Raw genomic sequence first — 18,275 nt, 5'->3', positions numbered from 1 at the left:
CGTCTCCTCTTCACCGACGGCGAACGGCGATCTCCCCTCGACGGCGAGCGCCGACGCCGGGCTCGATCTCGACGCCGACTGCTGGAAGGCGTCGTAGACGGCGTCATCGCCGAAGACGCCGATGTAGTCGACGGCGGCCTGTTCAGGTCCCTCGACGTCGACCGCCGACGCCGCTTCTCCCCAGAGCCCTGGGGAGACGGCGAACAGATGGTAGTCATCCTCCTCGACGTCGCCGTCGACGCCCTCGACGTCGACGGGGAGTGGGAACGCTTACTGGTCTTCCTGCCCCTGGGGAGCCCCCCAGAGGCCTCAGTATGGGCCAAATCAGCCCCTCCAGACCCACCTGGTGCCTTCAGCCTTCTCTCCTCCAGGATTTGAAGCCTGATTTTCATTCTGTCCCTCAGGGTCCTGGCTGAGAACGAGTGGCAGATATCACAGTCTTCAGGCACGTGGGACTGGGGAAGGCAACCTATACACACCTCATGTGGATCAGTTTTAGCCTTCTTTCTACCACATTCCGGGCACTTGTCGAACAAGCCAGGCATGTTGACAGTACCAGCCACTAAGCACTTGAAAAAGTGACAAAAATTGACAAAAAACTACAATAAACCCTTGAAAAGGGGAGAGCTCAATGCTCCAGGGTCCTGCTAGCAGGAGCCGGAAAAAAGAACTGAAAGTAAATGGGACCTGCTGGGCATTCTGGGATACTGGGGAAAGTTCTGGAAATCTGGAAAGTTTTCTTAAAGGCACAGTATCCTGTTCTAAGCCACATAATGGCAGCCTATGGGGCTTGTCTGTCCACTCCTTCCTCTCTATCATTCCAGAGGCTTTTGCTGGTAGAGGCAGGGTTTTTTCCTATGTGGAGAAAAGCTGGATAGGCAGTGCTGTTTGTGGATGTTGGTGGAATTCTAGTTGAAGTACTGGACAGTGTAGCCTGTGGGTATAGGCTGTATTATCTGTCTTTAAATTAAATTCTCTCTTAAAGGTGTATGCAGGTCTGCATGATTTGTCACCTTTAGAGATTATTTTTTATTGCTCCGGGGTCCACGCACATGGGCGGGACTATTCACTAGATTATGACTATAACAGAGATTCCCCTACTACAGAACTTGAGCGACCGTGGGCATTTTTAATTTCTCCTGTTTGAAGATGAGACTGAGAAGCTGCAGACAGAGTATAGGAAGAAGGCCTCTGTCATTCTAGGGCACTAGAAGGTAGTGGGAATAGCAAACATGACCTACTTCTGAGGCCCGCACCCTTTCCATAGTTACCTTAGCCAAGAGAGACGACACTTTCTGGCAGAGGAAGGAAAGATGGTCCTCCATCTACTGGTCATAAGTGGGTGGAATGGGTGGAGGGGTAGCCTTTGCAGGCACACCTCCTTCCTGAAGAGATAGAAGCCTTCAAGGGGCAAGTCCATAAGCGATGCTTGGACAATCCCATAAAATCAGCATTCCTTAGCCAGGCAATGGCGCAAGGGTCACAGAGGAAGAAATCGCTCTGTCCAGCGGGTCAGTTGTATCTAGACCACAATGAATGACAAACTTTGCTGCATTCCTCCCGTCTGCAATAGCCTGAGGCACTATGACTCGGGCCTACTCTGAGACCACAGGCTGCACTTGCACAACCAAGCCCCAGATCATATGGGATTAACGGCTCAAGAGGCACAGAGTTCACATATTGCAGTGCTAGGCTAGCGGAAGAGAACATTCTATTTCTAAAGGTATCCAGCCTCTTGGACTCTCTATCTGGTGGAGTGGAAGGGAACGCGCCAGGGTTGATTCTGGAAGTGGAGGCCTGGACCATCAAGCTCTCTGGAATGGGGTGCTGGGTGAGGAAACTGAGGTTGTCTGGAGTGTGGTAATGGCAGCGGGCAATCATCCTGTGCATAGGATCCCATGTGTGAAGCTTGGACCAGTTCTCGAAAAGGACGTCAGTGAGGGCTTCACTATAGGGGAGCCCAGGTTTGGAGGGGGCAGTCCCTCTCTGAAGCACCTCTGTCAAAACATTAGTCCTGACTGCCACTGAGAGCAACTGAAGGTGAGCGACGTCAGCCGCTCTATGCACTACCATGACGAGAGAGGCCACCTCCTCCGCATTCACAGTAGGAGGAGACCAGGTCAGTGTCGGGTGAGGTGCCTAACCCACTGGCATCTGCCAGATCCTCAGACAAGGTGTTTTTGGTGTCATCCAAATGGTAGTGATAGTCATCAGGGTCACAATACCACTCCCTTTTGCTCCCTGCACTAGCCCTGTCAAAGAGAAAAGGCCCTGGCTCCAACCTGGAAAGCATAGTTGTGGATGGCGCTGGGGCTGGACTTCGTTGATTTCTTCTTATGTGACTTACCCGACGACAACTTAGATTTGGGGGGCGACTATTGGCCCTGGAACCTTTCACGCAACCGGAATCTTGATCGTCTAAGGGTTGAGGAGCTTGAGAAGGCGCTTCCTCAGAGACTTTGGACACATGCTATGCCACTCCTCGCAGGCCTTAGAGTCATGGTGCTTCTTGAGGCACCGTAGACAGAACAAGTCGAGGTCTGTCACAGATCTCTACCTGTGACAGGCACCACATGGTTAGAAACCAGCCAGTTTCTCGGGGGACATACTGACACACAAGGAGAAGGAAAATGCTACTTACCAATATGCATCTGTTCTTGGCATGTAGAGCTGCAGAATATCATACTGTTGCATAGATCGCTATCTGGTGTTGGGCTCGGATGCTTGCACCTTGTTTTTGTCTTGGAAGAAGTCTTTTGTAGTCACGAGATAGGTGACTCCTCCCTTGGAAGATAGTGCGCATGGGCATCGACTCCATCCTCAGATTGTTTTTCGCCATGATGGGAAATGATGGAGTTTGTAAGAAAACAGAAAGATGCCCATGTGAATATATCTAAGTAAGATAACACTGGAACAGATACAGGTTCCGGGGAGGCGGGTGGGCGTATGATATTCTGCAGCTCTACATGCCAAGAACAGATGCATACTGGTAAGTAGCATTTTCTGTTCGAGGCATATGAGCTGCAGAATTCATACTGTTGCATAGACTGTACAGCAGTGTCTACCCTAGCGGTGGTCACCTGTATCCGTTGCAGTGGTTTGCAAAAGTGATTTAAGAACAGCCTGGCCAACAGAAGCTTGTCGCTTCGCCAGCACATCTACACAATAGTGTTTGGTGAAGGTGTGTGTGGTATACCATGTTGCTGCCTTACAAATGTCTTCTAAGGGAATGTTCCCTCAGAATGCCATGGAAGCCCCTTGTTTGCGTGTAGAGTGCGCTCTAGGGGGAATTGTCAATGTGCGTTTTGCTTTCTGGTAGCATATTTGAATGCATTTAACTATCCACCTGGCAATTCCAGCTTTGGAGATGGGATTTCCTTTATGAGGAGGAGAGAAAGCTACAAACAGTTGGTTTGTTTTTCTAAAAGGTTTAGTCCTATCAATGTAATAAAGTATAGCTCTTTTGACGTCAAGTGCGTGAAGAGCTCTCTCTGCTACGGAATCTGGGTTTTGGAAAAACACTGGTAACTCTACAGATTGATTAAGGTGAAAAGCAGAGAATACTTTGGGAAGGAATTTTGGATTTCTTCTAAGAACCACCTTCTAACAATGTATTTGTAAGAATAGTTCTTGTATGGTTAAAGCCTGGACCTCACTTACTCTCCTGAGAGAGGTAATTGCAAGGAAAGCTACTTTCTTTGTAAGGAACTGCAGTTCACATTTGTGTAGAGGTTCAAATGGGGGACCCATGAGCCTAGTAAGGACAATGTTTAGATTCCACACTGGAGAGGGTGGCAGTGTTGAAGGAAATATTCTTTTAAGGCCTTCCATAAAGGCTTTGATAGCGGGTACTGTTTTGTAGGTAGGCGGCAAGAGCAGCCAGATGTAATCTTATGCATGAGTATGCCAGATTACATTTTTGTAGATGCAGCAAATAGAAAATGATATTCTGAATTGAAGCAACTAGCGGGTCAATTTTGTTGTTATTGCAGTAAATGACGCATCTTTTCTATTTAGCTGCATAGCAAGCTCTAGTAGTGGGGCGTCTGGCTTCTTTAATAATGTTCACAGTCAGGTGGGAGGTTGAGGTAACCGAACTCTAGGACTTCAGGCGCCAGATTGCTAGATTCAGTTGAGCTGGATCTGGGTGCCTTATCTCTCCATGGTTCTGCGTTAGCGGCTTTGGGGAGAGACGCAGTTTTTGGTGTGGAACTACTGAGAGTTCGAGGAGTGTTATGAACTATGGCTGCCGTGCCCATGTGGGAGCAACTAGGATCATTTTGAGGGACTGTTGCTTGAGCTTGCGTATTACTAGCAGAATGAGCGGGAGTGGTGGAAAAGCGTACGCAAATCTGCCTGACCAATTCATCCATATCGCATTGCCCTTGGACAACGGGTGTGGGAACCTGGCGGCCAAGGTTGGGCATTTTGTGTTTGCGTGTGTGGCGAACAGATCTATGTCAGGGTGGCCCCACGTCTGGAAAAAGGGTTGAAGAACTTGTGTATGAAGTTCCCATTTGTGTATCTGCTGAGTCTGACGACTTAGCAGATCCACAGTCTGATTGTTCACTCGTGGAAGATGTTCTGCCAGAAGATATATGTTTTGCGGAATGGCCCATCTCCATATGCTTTACACTAGGTGAGACAGCTGCAAAGAATGTGTCCCTCCTTGTTTCTGTATGTAATACATTGCTGTCATATTGTCCGTGCAAACTAGGACGGTCTTGTTGAGGAGATGTGCTTGGAAGGACTTTAACACTAGAAATATTGCTAGTAATTCTAGGTGATTGATGTGGAGCACTTTTTGTTGAGTGGTCCACCTGCCCTGAATTGTGTGGTTTAGGAGATGGGCTTCCCAGTCGGTGAGGGACGCGTCCTATCTGTGGAACTCGCTCTAGGAACGACCGTCCTCTGGAAAGTTTTTTTGTTTTCCACCACTGCAGAGAGCGATGTGTGCGGCTGTCCACCAACACCAGATCGGTGTTGACCATGAGCCTGGTTCCACTGACGTGCTAAGCATCCATGTAAAGGGTGCATCTGAAGTGTTGCGTGAGGTACAATGAAAATGCAAGAGGCCATCATTCCTATGGGGGAACAACCTTTACAACGCAACTTTTACAACGCACTACCATTACAACGCATTTTTTACAACGCATAATCCATTACAACGCATGATATTACAACGCATGACACTACAACGCATTTTTAAAAACTACCTTTACAACGCATTCCATTACAACGCATACTACCATTACAACGCATACCATTACAACGCATAATATTACACTATACTATCCAACACTTACCCTACTGATGCACCCCCTGGAGTTAGAATAGTAATTTTTACCCCTATACTATCCAACACTTACCCTACTGATGCACCCCCTGGAGTTAGAATAGTAATTTTTACCCCTATACTATCCAACACTTACCCTACTGATGCACCCCCTGGAGTTAGAATAGTAATTTTTACCCCTATACTATCCAACACTTACCCTACTGTTGCACCCCCTGGAGTTAGAATAGTAATTTTTACCCCTATACTATCCAACACTTACCCTACTGTTGCACCCCCTGGAGTTAGAATAGTAATTTTTACCCCTATACTATCCAACACTTACCCTACTGATGCACCCCCTGGAGTTAGAATAGTAATTTTTACCCCTATACTATCCAACACTTACCCTACTGTTGCACCCCCTGGAGTTAGAATAGTAATTTTTACCCCTATACTATCCAACACTTACCCTACTGTTGCACCCCCTGGAGTTAGAATAGTAATTTTTACCCCTATACTATCCAACACTTACCCTACTGATGCACCCCCTGGAGTTAGAATAGTAATTTTTACCCCTATACTATCCAACACTTACCCTACTGATGCACCCCCTGGAGTTAGAATAGTAATTTTTACCCCTATACTATCCAACAGTTACCCTACTGATGCACCCCCTGGAGTTAGAATAGTAATTTTTACCCCTATACTATCCAACACTTACCCTACTGATGCACCCCCTGGAGTTAGAATAGTAATTTTTACCCCTATACTATCCAACACTTACCCTACTGTTGCACCCCCTGGAGTTAGAATAGTAATTTTTACCCCTATACTATCCAACACTTTCCCTACTGTTGCACCCCCTGGAGTTAGAATAGTAATTTTTACCCCTACACTATCCAACACTTACCCTACTGTTGCACCCCCTGGAGTTAGAATAGTAATTTTTACCCCTACACTATCCAACACTTACCCTACTGTTGCACCCCCTGGAGTTAGAATAGTAATTTTTACCCCTACACTATCCAACACTTACCCTACTGTTGCACCCCCTGGAGTTAGAATAGTAATTTTTACCCCTATACTATCTAATACTTACCTTAAATGTAATTTAATATTATGCGTTGTAAAGGTATGCGTTGTAAAGGTAGTATGCGTTGTAATGGTAGTGCGTTGTAAAGGTATTTTTTAAAAATGCGTTGTAGTGTCATGCGTTGTAATGTCATGCGTTGTAATGGATTATGCATTGTAAAAAATGCGTTGTAAGTGCATGCGTTGTAAAAGTGTGCGTTGTAACGTCATACATCCTTCCTATGGGCTACATAAACACTCGAGCTGGGAGAGTGTTGGGGTTGAAATTTTGTGATGAGTGTTAGCATACTGGCTGGATTTGGGTATGCTAGTGCTTTGCAAGTGTCTATTGTGGCTCCTAGATACTGATGTAGGTAGGTGGGCTGAAAGTGCGACTTGGTGTAGTTTACTGTGAACCCCAAGTCATGTAGCAGATGAATCATTTGGTAAGTGTGGTGAACACACTGGTTGTATGAATTGGCTTTTATCAGCCAGTCGCCCAAGTATGGAAACACATGGATCTGCTGCCTTCGCAAGTGTGCTGCCATTACCGCAAGACACTTTGTGAATACCCTGGGTGCTGTGGTCACTCCGAATGGGAGAACTATGAACTGATAGGGTTGGCCGTCCTCTGTAAACCTTAGATATTTCCTGTGAGCAGGGTGTATAGGAATATGGAAGTAAGCATCCTTGAGATGTAACGTGGCAAGGAAGTCGCCTTGTTGAAGCAGTGGAAGGACTTGTTGAAGAGTGATCATCTGAAAATGATCTGACTGTATGTAGAAATTGAGAGGTCTGAGGTCCAGTATTGGTCTGAGAGTACCATCCTTTTTGGGGATTAGAAAATACAGGGAGTAAACCCCTTTTCCTTGATGCTCTATGGGGACTGGTTCAATTGCATGCTTTTGAAGCAGTGAGAGAACTTCCTGTTTGAGAAGCGTTAGATGTTCCGTGGACATGGGTCGCTGATTGGGCAGTGTGTTGGGGGGAGTTGCAGTAAGTTTCAGGCAGTAACCATACTGGATAATTTGTCTTACCCACTTGTCTGTAGAGATGGAATTCCAGACAGGTAGGAACTGTGAGAGTCTCCCTCTGACTGGAGTGGAATGGTCTGGAGGGAGTGGAGGGAAGTCACTGTTTGTTAGTGAGGGAGGCGCGTGTCTTTTTTTAATTTTTTCTAAGGCGGTCTACAGTCTGGCCAAAAAGTTGTTCCTGATTGAATGGCTGATTCAGGATAGTAGTCTGCACTTCCTGTTTGAACCCAGAAATGCGCAGCCATGCATGCCTCTGTTATAACACACCGGTGTTGATTGATCTAGATGCAAAGTCTGCTGCATCGAGAGCACATTGAATGGATGCGTTTGTGATTAATTTGCCTTCCTGAAACAAATCATTGGCTTTTGCCTTGTATTGGTCAGGCAAATGCTGCATTAGGGGTTCAAGCTTGTCATAGTGAGCCCTATCGTATCTGGCAAGTAATGCTTGTGCATTAGCTATCCTCCAGTGACTAGCTGCCTGGACGGCCACTCGTTTGCTTGAAGCGTCTAGTAATTTAGACTCTTTGTCTGGAGGTGGAGCATCACCGGAGGTTTGCGAGTTGGTATGCTTGCTAGCATTGGTCACTACCAGGGAATCTAAGGGGAGTTGTCCTTCAATGTAGGTGGGATCATTAGGGGTGGGTTTATATTTTTTATCAATCCGAGTATTGAGAATTCTGGTCCTGACAGGGTCTTTGAAGACGTCTGGAGCATGTTTAATGACACCTTTCAGCATGGGTAATGTTTGTACGGTCTTTTGTGACTGTGCAAAAGTGTCTACCAGGAAGTCTTCCTCTGTGGGTTCCGAATGCATTTGAACGCCATTATATTGAGCAGCCCTATCAATGAGCTGACTAAAGCCAATGTTGTCATCTGGGGGGAGATGGCCTTGTTGGGTAAGCATCAGGATCAGGAAGGTCTGGAGGATCTACTGGGTCATTGTATTCGTCCCATGTGTCGTGTGGTATGTCAGCATAATCATCAGGATTAGTGAAAGGGTCATTATTTCCGCCTCCACCCCCTAGGTCATCATCATCCTGTGGTGGTGGTGAATAAGGGGGAAGTATGGGAGACTTTGGGGGAGACAAAGGCTTAGTAGGAAGTGCAGGAGAAGAGGGTCTTAATGGTGAAGTTGCACAGTCTCTTTTCTTCACAGGCACCTCAGGAATGTGTGGGGTGTTTCGGTACCGAACGTGGTTTAGATTTCTGCTCTGGAGCCTTCAAAGGGGTTTTTGGATCCTTCGGCGTCGAGTCCGAAATCTTTTTCGGATCCAAATGTTTTCGAGGAGGTTTCGGATCCGAGGCCTTCTGTTCTTTGGGTGCCGAGGTGCTCGGTGCCAAGGCCTTTTTGGAGACAGACGGAGTAGGATGTGTCTTTCGGCGCCAACGGTATTTTTGGGGCACTGGCGTGCGGCTTGCTCGGTCCCGAGCCGCCAGAAGGCTTCTCCTTTGTCTTTGGAGCCGGGGGCGGGGCTTCTAAAGTTTTCTTTCGGTCGTGACGAAGGCCTTCAGGCGAAATCTTGACCGGAGCCTTTTGTTTTTCGGGTGGGGTTGGGACAGGGGCAGTTGTACTCACTCGTTGACCTGGAGTGATGTGGTCATCGGAGTCATCTGCTTCGGATACGATGTCGAGATCCTCCGAATCCTCTGCCTCTGGAACGTCGGGCCTTCATCGAAGATGTCTTCTGGCACTGGTGCAGCCTGTTGCACCATAACGTGTCGTCGAGCCCGGTGATCACTGATAGTCTTCTTGGACCGTAAGGAGGCGCAGGCTTGGCAATTTTTCTCCTCGTGCTCGAGACAGATGTTGCAGACCTTGTGTTGGTCGCTCTGTGGGAATTTAGCTGCACACTGGGGGCATTTTTTGAATGGAGTCCTTTCCAATAGCCGTAGACCCGAATGGTGTTGATAGGCCCAGCGGCCCGCGTCGACGGCCAGAATTGAGTATGTGAGCCAGAGCATCGAAAGGCACGCGAACGAAAACCATACCGTCGAGTTTGGGATGGTTTGCACGTCGAAAAGTTTTGGAAACCACGGTACCGAACCAGAGCGCTGAAGTTGCATCCGAACCCGATGGCGTAAAAAAACAATCTGAAGATGGAGTCGATGCCCATGCGCACTATTGTCCAAGGGAGGAGTCAACGATCTTGTGACTACAAAAGACTTCTTCCAAGACAACAAGGTGTAAGCATCCGAGCCCAAAACCAGATGGCGATCTATGCAACAGTATGAATTCTGCAGCTCATATGCCTCAAACAAGTATTACTCAAAAAGTGGTTGACAAGAAGTAAAAAAAAAGCCAGTCAAAATGTGACTGAGGGGTAGCTCTTCACGGATCCAGACTATCTGGAACAGAAAGAAAAGAACCGACATCAGCACACCAAGATGGCATCTTTATAGGTACCACGTATGTTATTTCCGGCGTAGATGACGAGCTGAACAACGCCACTCACCAGCCCACAGGGGTACTGCTCCTTAATTTCCAGATGCAGCCTGATGCCTGGGGATAATTCTCAGGTAAGGAATTTGGGGTTAGAATTCTCTACCAGATGTTATGCATATTTCAACATAGTTTTCTTGAAAAGTATTAGAAAGCTATACATGAAGTAGAGGTTGACAAATCATCTGCCTTTTACCATATAATGTATTGCACCTCTACATTTAACTTCATTTTTTTATTTTCCCATTACATGTCAAGTCTCAGTCATATGTTATGACATAGAACCTATGCGGAAATAGGCAACGAAAAATCGGGCGGAGATAACGGGTGAGAAAAACTTGACTATCATTAACTTATCCCCACACAAATTCACGAAAGATGAACAATCTCGCCTTGAGCTGGGACTGTCATTTTGCCCTACCGCAAATTTAGATTACAACCAAACACGCATTGACATGTTTTTGTTTGTATGTAAGCTTACATTAATGAACATTTTCAGCAGCAGGAGGAAAAACAAAGTAGTGCAGCTTCCTCCAGTACCTCTACGCATGACCCTACCTTTGATTGTTTGTGTCTATGGGACATTGAAGGGCTAGCCAGACTCCCGGAATTGGAATGTGAAACAGCGGAATGGGCCTCTCAGTGGGACCTCTAGGGGCATCTTGGGTTGGAAACCGACAGAAACGTTCAAGTAAATTTAAACCTAAATTTAGAGGCAATCCTGTGACAGCACATGACAGCATTGACACTTTCCACAAGGTGATAACACGGGAGCTAATGTGAATATGGAAAGGCACCAAGTATAATCATGCACAGAATTTGGCCAAGGGACAGAGAATGGCACTGGTTCTTTGAACAAAGATTCAAGCTTCATCAATAAACCTTCAGATAAAGGGGGTAATGTAGTCTTGTGAGACATTAACAAATATAAGCAGGAAGCAAAAAGACAGCTTATGACCTTGGGTAGTTATGAGGTAACCACATTAGAGGCATATAGACAGACTATTCATAAGTACCACACTATGCTCCTTGCGTGGAAGGAGAGGTGCCTACTTGATATGCAAGAATACCAGTTTCTGCACACCAATAAACCCACTGCTTCCTGTTTCTACATGCTACCTAAGGTGCACAAGGATAAGATTAACCCACTGGGGAGACCTATTGTTTCTGCCAATAACAGATTGTTAGAACACACATCCATGAACCTTGATTCATTTCTATTCCCATGTTTTGAATCTCTCTTCTTACTGCCGAAACAACACAGACTTTATAACCACGATAGTGTGGATTCCCTGCCAATCCAGCTACTGACTAGTAATGTTTGATGCAGTTACATTATATACCTGCATTGAAGACGGCCTAGGGATACAGGCATGCAGACATTTCTTTAGCAACATATCGATTTACCTATATGAACATTCCATGATTTTGATTGAAATGCTTATGTTTTGTTGGGAAAAGAACTTTTTCCTAACGGAAGAAGACGTGTGGTACAGGAAATTGGTCAAGCCGTAATGGGCCGTTGCTTTGCGTGAGCTACGCAGAGATTTTTATGGGTTGGTGGGAGGAACAACGTGTGGATTGACGAGAACGAACATATGACTAAACACATAATGTTGTGGACGAGATACATTGATGATTTATTTGTGATCTGGGATGGGTCCAAGCAAGAACTAGAGAGATTTTTAGCACACATATCTAATAACAATTGGAATCTGTGCTTCGCCCACAATATATCAGACAGAGATGGATTTCCTGGAAATATGTGCCAGAATTGTGAGTGACTCTATACAAATATGTCTTTTATGGGAGATTACTTCAGGCAATAGTGTCTTGCACACTCACAGTCACCAACTGCAGATACTCAAGGGGAGCATTCCGTTGGGTGAGTTCCTGAGGGCCAATTGTAATTGAAGCACACAAAAGGCTTTTGATGAAGAAGAGAAGAGAGTGACTAGGCGGTTTAAAGTCATTGGTTACCCAACCAAGTTGCTCAGAAAAGCCAGTGCCAAAGCAGCTATCCTTCCTAGAGAAAGCCTTCTGGTTAAGAAGTAGAAAGATGAAAGCGAAGGCAAGAAACTGAAAATGATCACCACTTTCAGCACTGAATCCCCCACCATCAAACACATGCTCAACAGCTATTGGCACCTGGTCAGATATTAACCAGTTATGAGGGGACAGGTGACCCCTCATACCTGGTGACCTATCACAAATCAAGATCTTTGAGGAACATGCTTGTGGAGAGCTACATGGACAAACAGAAACAGGGAGGGTGGTTACAGGAACAACAGGGCTTCTACTGATATGGGTGGTGCAAAGCATGTAGGACGAGCAAGAACAGAAAAACGCACCAATTACCCATTGGTAACACCAGTAACAACAGGGAATTCATTACACGTAACAGCGATTACTATGTGTATGTTTTAACATGTCCCTGTGGTCGCCGGTATGTGGGTAGCACCAGTTTTCAGGTGAAAAAGAGGATTCTGAAACATCTGAGGGTCATTAGGAATGGCGACCCTTGTTACTCCACTGCTAGATACTGGAGTAGTGTTCATGAGAAAGATTCTGACACTTTGACTTTCTTTGGAATTGACAGGATTGCCTTGACCCCCAAAAGGGCAACAGGGAGAAGAAGGATAAGTTACTTACCTGTAATCCTAGTTCTCTTCCAGGGGTATCCTTATCAAAGTCATAAACACTGAATATTCCGCCCATGCACGGGGACCCCGGGAATATATTAAAATGTGTGTGTGTGTGTGTATATATATATATATATATATATATATATATATATATATATATATATATATATATATATATATATATATATATATATATATATATATATATATGAAGAGAAAACGCCTTCAGGTAACCAAATTCCTTGGCAAAAGACGAAGCGTACCCAATGTACTTTTTGTGCCAGCGTTTATTTAATGCCCAACACCAACACCAATGCCGCCATGATATATATATATATAATCTACTGGCGGTCGCCAGTAGATAGTTATAGTTAGGACCGTGTTTCCATAGGAAATCTGTGAAAATTCTATTTTGAATAACTTTGGCGCCGGTTGACGAATCCTCGAGAAATTTTCAAAATTAATGGGGCGCTCCGCTCAGCTCCTACCCTGAAAGTCTCGGGATGATTCGTCAAGCGGGGGCCTAGAAAAAAGGGGGGTCCCAAAACGCGTTTTCCCCTTGCATTTTCCCACAGGACCTTTAGTCGAAGGTACAGCCCGAACGGCTGAACAGAATTACTTGAAATTTGGCAGAGAGGTAGTCCTCAGGTCAGGGATGTGCCTTTTGCATATATGGTGTCAATCTGTTCAGTAGTTCCTGAGAAAATTGCAGTTAAAGCACATAAATATCTACAGCCGCGCACCGTGCGCGCACCCTAACGTGCGCGAGCGTAATTCTGATTGGTGGTTACATGTCAGTCAATGTTCGAATCGGTCGAAATCAGGAAGTGTCGGCCGCCATTTTGTTTGTTTTGGGTGCGAGAGTGAAAAGGAGAGGTGGCGAACGTGAAAAGGGGGCAGGGTAGAGAGTTCCTGACCCCCTAGCCTTTGTCAGGGGGTCCCTAAAGGACCCCGAAGGGTGAAAAAACATTTATTTTTATTAAATCGCGGGGTGCGTGCACAGTGAAAAACCTTTAAAAAAAATAATAATACATACATAGCTTAGCATTTAAAAAACCGTACAAATTCACTTCTAAAACCATAGGTTTCACACATGTTATAGTTAGGAATTAGCATTTAAAAAACTTTGCAAATTTACTTAAAAAACCATAGGTTTCACACATGTTATAGTTAGGTGGACATTTCACTCGTAAAAAACCAATGAAATTCCCCCGTTATAGTTAGTTCAGATAACTATAACTCGCGCGACCGCCACTCTATCACAAGGATGATGTCATGAGTGATGTCATGAGTGATGCCACTGACCATGTCATGAGTGATGTAATATGTGACGTCATGAGCAGTGGATTGCGGGCGCGCGAGTTATAGTTATCTGAACTAACTATAACGGGGGAATTTCATTGGTATTTTACGAGTGAAATGTCCACCTAATTACTATAACATGTGTGAAACCTATGGTTTTTTATATATATATATATATATATATATATATATATATATATATATATATATATATATATATATATATATATATATATATATATATATATATATATATATATATAAATCCAAAAGAAGCTTTTATGACAAAGAAAAGCGCCACAGCCTCTCGAGTCGGGGCCCGTCTTAGATGTGTCAGACACCTTGCAAATTCAACAAAAACACACGCACCCTTCAGCTGCGTGAAACAGGCCACTCCATCGTGCTGTTAAAAAACCCTTTATTTCTGGCAAACACAGCATGACGCGTTTCGAGGTAAGGAAACCTCTTAATCATATGCAACATTGCAGGGGAGGGCTCGTTAGCTTTTTAAAACGTGACTAGGACATTGAAGAAGGACCAGTGTCCACTTATTTGTTAAAGAGGCAGTTAATATTTATATTTTACGAATTTTACATGAAGCATGGAAAATATATTCCTTGTTTGTCTTTTATGAAAAGTCTCTGAGGAGATTGCATGGTTGTAAATTCACATTTGCAATTTCAATGCTTTCGTTCTTATGCCCCTAAAAGTTAGGACTGCAATCCCCAGAATGCCTCTCTTATGTACATAGTTCTTAATTTCTCCAATGTAGATCTTGGCAAAACTTCACCTTCTATTTACTCGGTACCAAATGCTTACAAAGCCTTCACTGGGTTTAGTACCTTGCTGTGGCTGCATCCGATGGTCAGAGTAACAAGGGAAGATTCCACGACCACCCCGGTTTCTGTTAATTGTCACTTGCATTTAAAGTAAAACTTGATCAGCTCGGCGTGTTTTGGGAAACGTTCCTCTAGCAGACTCTGGCTAATTCAAAGTTCCTCTCCCAGGTGAGGCGGGCCTCTCAGTGTGGCCCTTCCAATCAGTCCTTTTCAATGTCAATTGTTTCAGCCGGTGGGCGCTCATATGTAGAAAACAAAAGAAGCTTTTCTGACAAAGAAAAGCGCCACAGCCTCTCGAGTCGGGGCCCGTCTTAGGTGTGTCAGACACCTTGCAAATTCGACAAAAACACACGCACCCTTCAGCTGCGTGAAACAGGCCACTCCATCGTGCTGTTAAAAAACCCTTTATTTCTGGCAAACACAGCATGACGCGTTTCGAGGTAAGGAAACCTCTTAATCATATGCAACATTGCAGGGGAGGGTTCGTTAGCTTGTTGCATATGATTAAGAGGTTTTCTTACCTCGAAACGCGTCATGCTGTGTTTGCCAGAAATAAAGGGTTTTTTAACAGCACAATGGAGTGGCCTGTTTCACACAGCTGAAGGGTGCGTGTGTTTTTGTCGAATATATATATATATATATATATATATATATATATATATAATTTTTCGAAAATGCAGGCTTAAAGAAAGGCAAGGCTAATGAATGCTTAGTTCATCTCCTTTTGTGTCTTAAAGCTTTAGAATGCACATATAAGCAAGAACAAGTATTTGCAATGCAATAGGTCTTGCAATACTGATAGTTTGAGGAATTGGAGTTGAAAATAATAAAGCAACTCTAATAGCTTATACTTTCAGTAATGTGAGACCTAGTGCATTGCAAATGCTTTTGTAGTGAGCCAGGGACCATCATTGTATGTCTCAGTGCAGGACCACAAGCTGTTCATAGACGTCCCTATTGAGCAAGGCACCAGCACTGCATGTCTAGGTGCAGTAAAGCAAGCTTCTCCTATAGGCCCCTAGTGAGCAAGGCACCACCACTGCATGTCTCGGTGCAGTATCGCAAACTGCTCCTAGAGGTCCCTAGTGAGCAAGGCACCAGCAGAGCATGTCTTGGTGCAGTACCCAAAAGTTGCTCCTAGAGCTCCCTAGTGAGCTAGGCACCAGCACTGCATGTCTAGGTGCAGTACCACAAACTACTCCTAGAAGTCCCTGGTGAGCAAGGAACCAGCACTGCACGTCTAAATGCAGTACTAAAAGTTGCTCCTAGTGGTCCCCAGTGAGCAAGACACCAGCACTGCATGTCTACAAAGTTGGAGTTAATGGCATTATAAAAGGCAATTTTTTTACCTAGCCATGTTGCAGGGTTCAGCACCATATGTGGCCAAAAGGGGACCTCTTTTGGTCACATATGGTACTGCACCTGCAGAAGATATGGTAATTCCACCCTACCCATAATGCATTGCATGCAAGTCAGTACTACGAGTACATTCAAATAGCTATGTCGATATATACAATTAGTAGCTTTGAAATGTGACAAAATAATTATTACATTAATTTCGGATTAGGTTGTACTCTGTGTGGAGCTGATGAAGGGAAATGTAAAGACGGTCTTATAAAAATGTGAGATGTTCTAGTGAGTGAAGTAACCACTTGCAGCCTAGCTTAGGACCAAGTGTGTGCCCTGCCTGACGCCTTTTAAAAAAATAGTGCCTTGAGGCTGTAATTAAAACCTAGGGAGTATTGCTGAGACTGAATCTCGCATCTCCACAGCCGAAGAGGACGTCAGCCAACTGAAGGAGCAAGTCATGCGTCAACAAACACACACCAAAGAACTGCACAGAAGAGCAGAAGATGCTGAAAATCGATTGAGATGTAATAATCTCCGCCTGGTGGGTTTTCCGGAGGGCGCGGAAGACAGCCCAATGTGTAATTTCATCAAACAATGGCTACAATCCTGGATGCCAGAAGGCTCTCTCTCAGCATGGTTTGCTGTTGAACGTGCCCACCGCTCTCTGGCCCCACAACCCCCACCGGGAGCGCCACACAGGCCCATCATCGCCAGGATCCTCAATTTCATAGATAGGGACATTACCCTCAGTGAGGCATTCACCCAAAAATCTTTATAATTTCAAGGGCAGCCAATAATTATCTTCCCAGACTACACACGGGAAGTCCAAGCCCAAAGGCGATCCTTCACTGAGGTGAAACAGAAATTGGGTGCTCTGGCCCTTCAGTATCGAATGCTCTTCCTAGCACGCCTCCGAGTTGTGTTTCAAAACAAATCCCACTTCTTCGATTCTTCTGAGGCGGCCTGAACTTGGCTTACTGAGGAACGACCACTTACAGCAAATGCCTCGACTTCATGCCACGGAACTCGAGATGGAGCCATCCAGGAGAGATCGTTCAAGCCAAGTGGTAGACGCACTCGCTCCTGCAAATGACAAGGAATGCGCTGAGCCAGATCAGACTCACCTGTGAGCCCCGGGCAGCCCCGTAGCGCCGCAGAGCTACTCTTGCTCCCTTCCAAGATCTTGAACTAGACTCAGTCGATTCAGACCTCTCTCGAAGCCCAGCTTTCTGGGATGAACACCTGAGCTGCCTTCATGCTATTCAGAGACGCTCTGCTGTAAACTTCTGGAGAAGATGACTTTCGCTGTAAAGTATTGTTTCTTTCATAATGCAGAGCTGAATATCCTAATGCAGGAGGGGTCCTCTAAGCAAACCCGTACCCAAGCGTTTCAGTTTGGTTCTCTTCTGTTAGTTTCACTTGGGGCGACAGATGCTTCTGTTCCTGAAGAACAAGTTACTTACCTTCGGTAACGCTTTTTCTGGTGGATACAGTATCTGCCTGTGGATTCCTCACCTTGTGAATATCCCCTGCGCCAGCAACATTCGGAAACTTTTGTAGCAGTCCACGCCGATGGGGTCGACGACGACGTCACAGAGACACGGCTCCGCTCGCGACTCCACTGACGTCACCGGCTCCATAATAAGACCTCGTCGGCGTGATGACGTTAGTTCCGCCCCTTTTTTCCGTGCCTTCGAGGCACACGGACGGACTGACAGCAATATATATACACAGTACACAATATGCATATCAACACACCCAGTGTGGAAAATAAATAACAAAGCACAAGAAATAACATAATGCCTTTGACAGTGATAAACACATTTGAAACCCATCAATAGAATTACAGGTATAGAAGGATGGACAACGGGGAGGCGGGTGGGTCAGTGAGGAATCTACAGGCAGATACTGTATCCACCAGAAAAAGCGTTACCGAAGGTAAGTAACTTGTTCTTCTGATGGATACATCTGCCAGTGGATTCCTCACCTTGTGAATAGATTCCACAGCAGTCCCCACTCCCGGAGGAGGGTGTCCACCCTTCTATACCAGAAAATCCTGAAGGACGGAACGAGCAAAGTGTCCGTCCCTCCTCACCTCGGTGTCTAAGCAAAATAGTGTGGAGGGAGGCCCAAGTTGCCGCCCTACAAATGTCCTCCACCGGAACACCCCTAGTTAAGGCAGATGTGGAAGACTTTGCTCTGGTAGAATGAGCCCTCAAACCCTCCGGAGGCTCCTTACCAGCTAGGGAGTAGCATATCTTGATGCACAAGACAATCCACCTGGAAAGGGTGCGCTTGTGCACCGCTCAACCT

The 18,275-nt window shown here is 45.4% G+C and overlaps 1 protein-coding gene across 5 annotated transcripts in view; it reads right to left on the bottom strand.

The window, feature by feature from the left end:
- LBR (lamin B receptor) overlaps positions 1–18,275 on the bottom strand; it is an 806,934-nt gene that overhangs the window by 78,923 nt on the left and 709,736 nt on the right. The window lies entirely within an intron of this gene.

Source organism: Triturus cristatus, chromosome 6 (genome assembly GCF_964204655.1).
Source record: "Triturus cristatus chromosome 6, aTriCri1.1, whole genome shotgun sequence".
In the NCBI taxonomy this organism is placed as follows: Eukaryota; Metazoa; Chordata; class Amphibia; order Caudata; family Salamandridae; genus Triturus; species Triturus cristatus.
The sequence above is the reverse complement of the archived record's forward strand: the minus strand, read 5'-3'. Positions and strand labels throughout refer to the sequence as shown.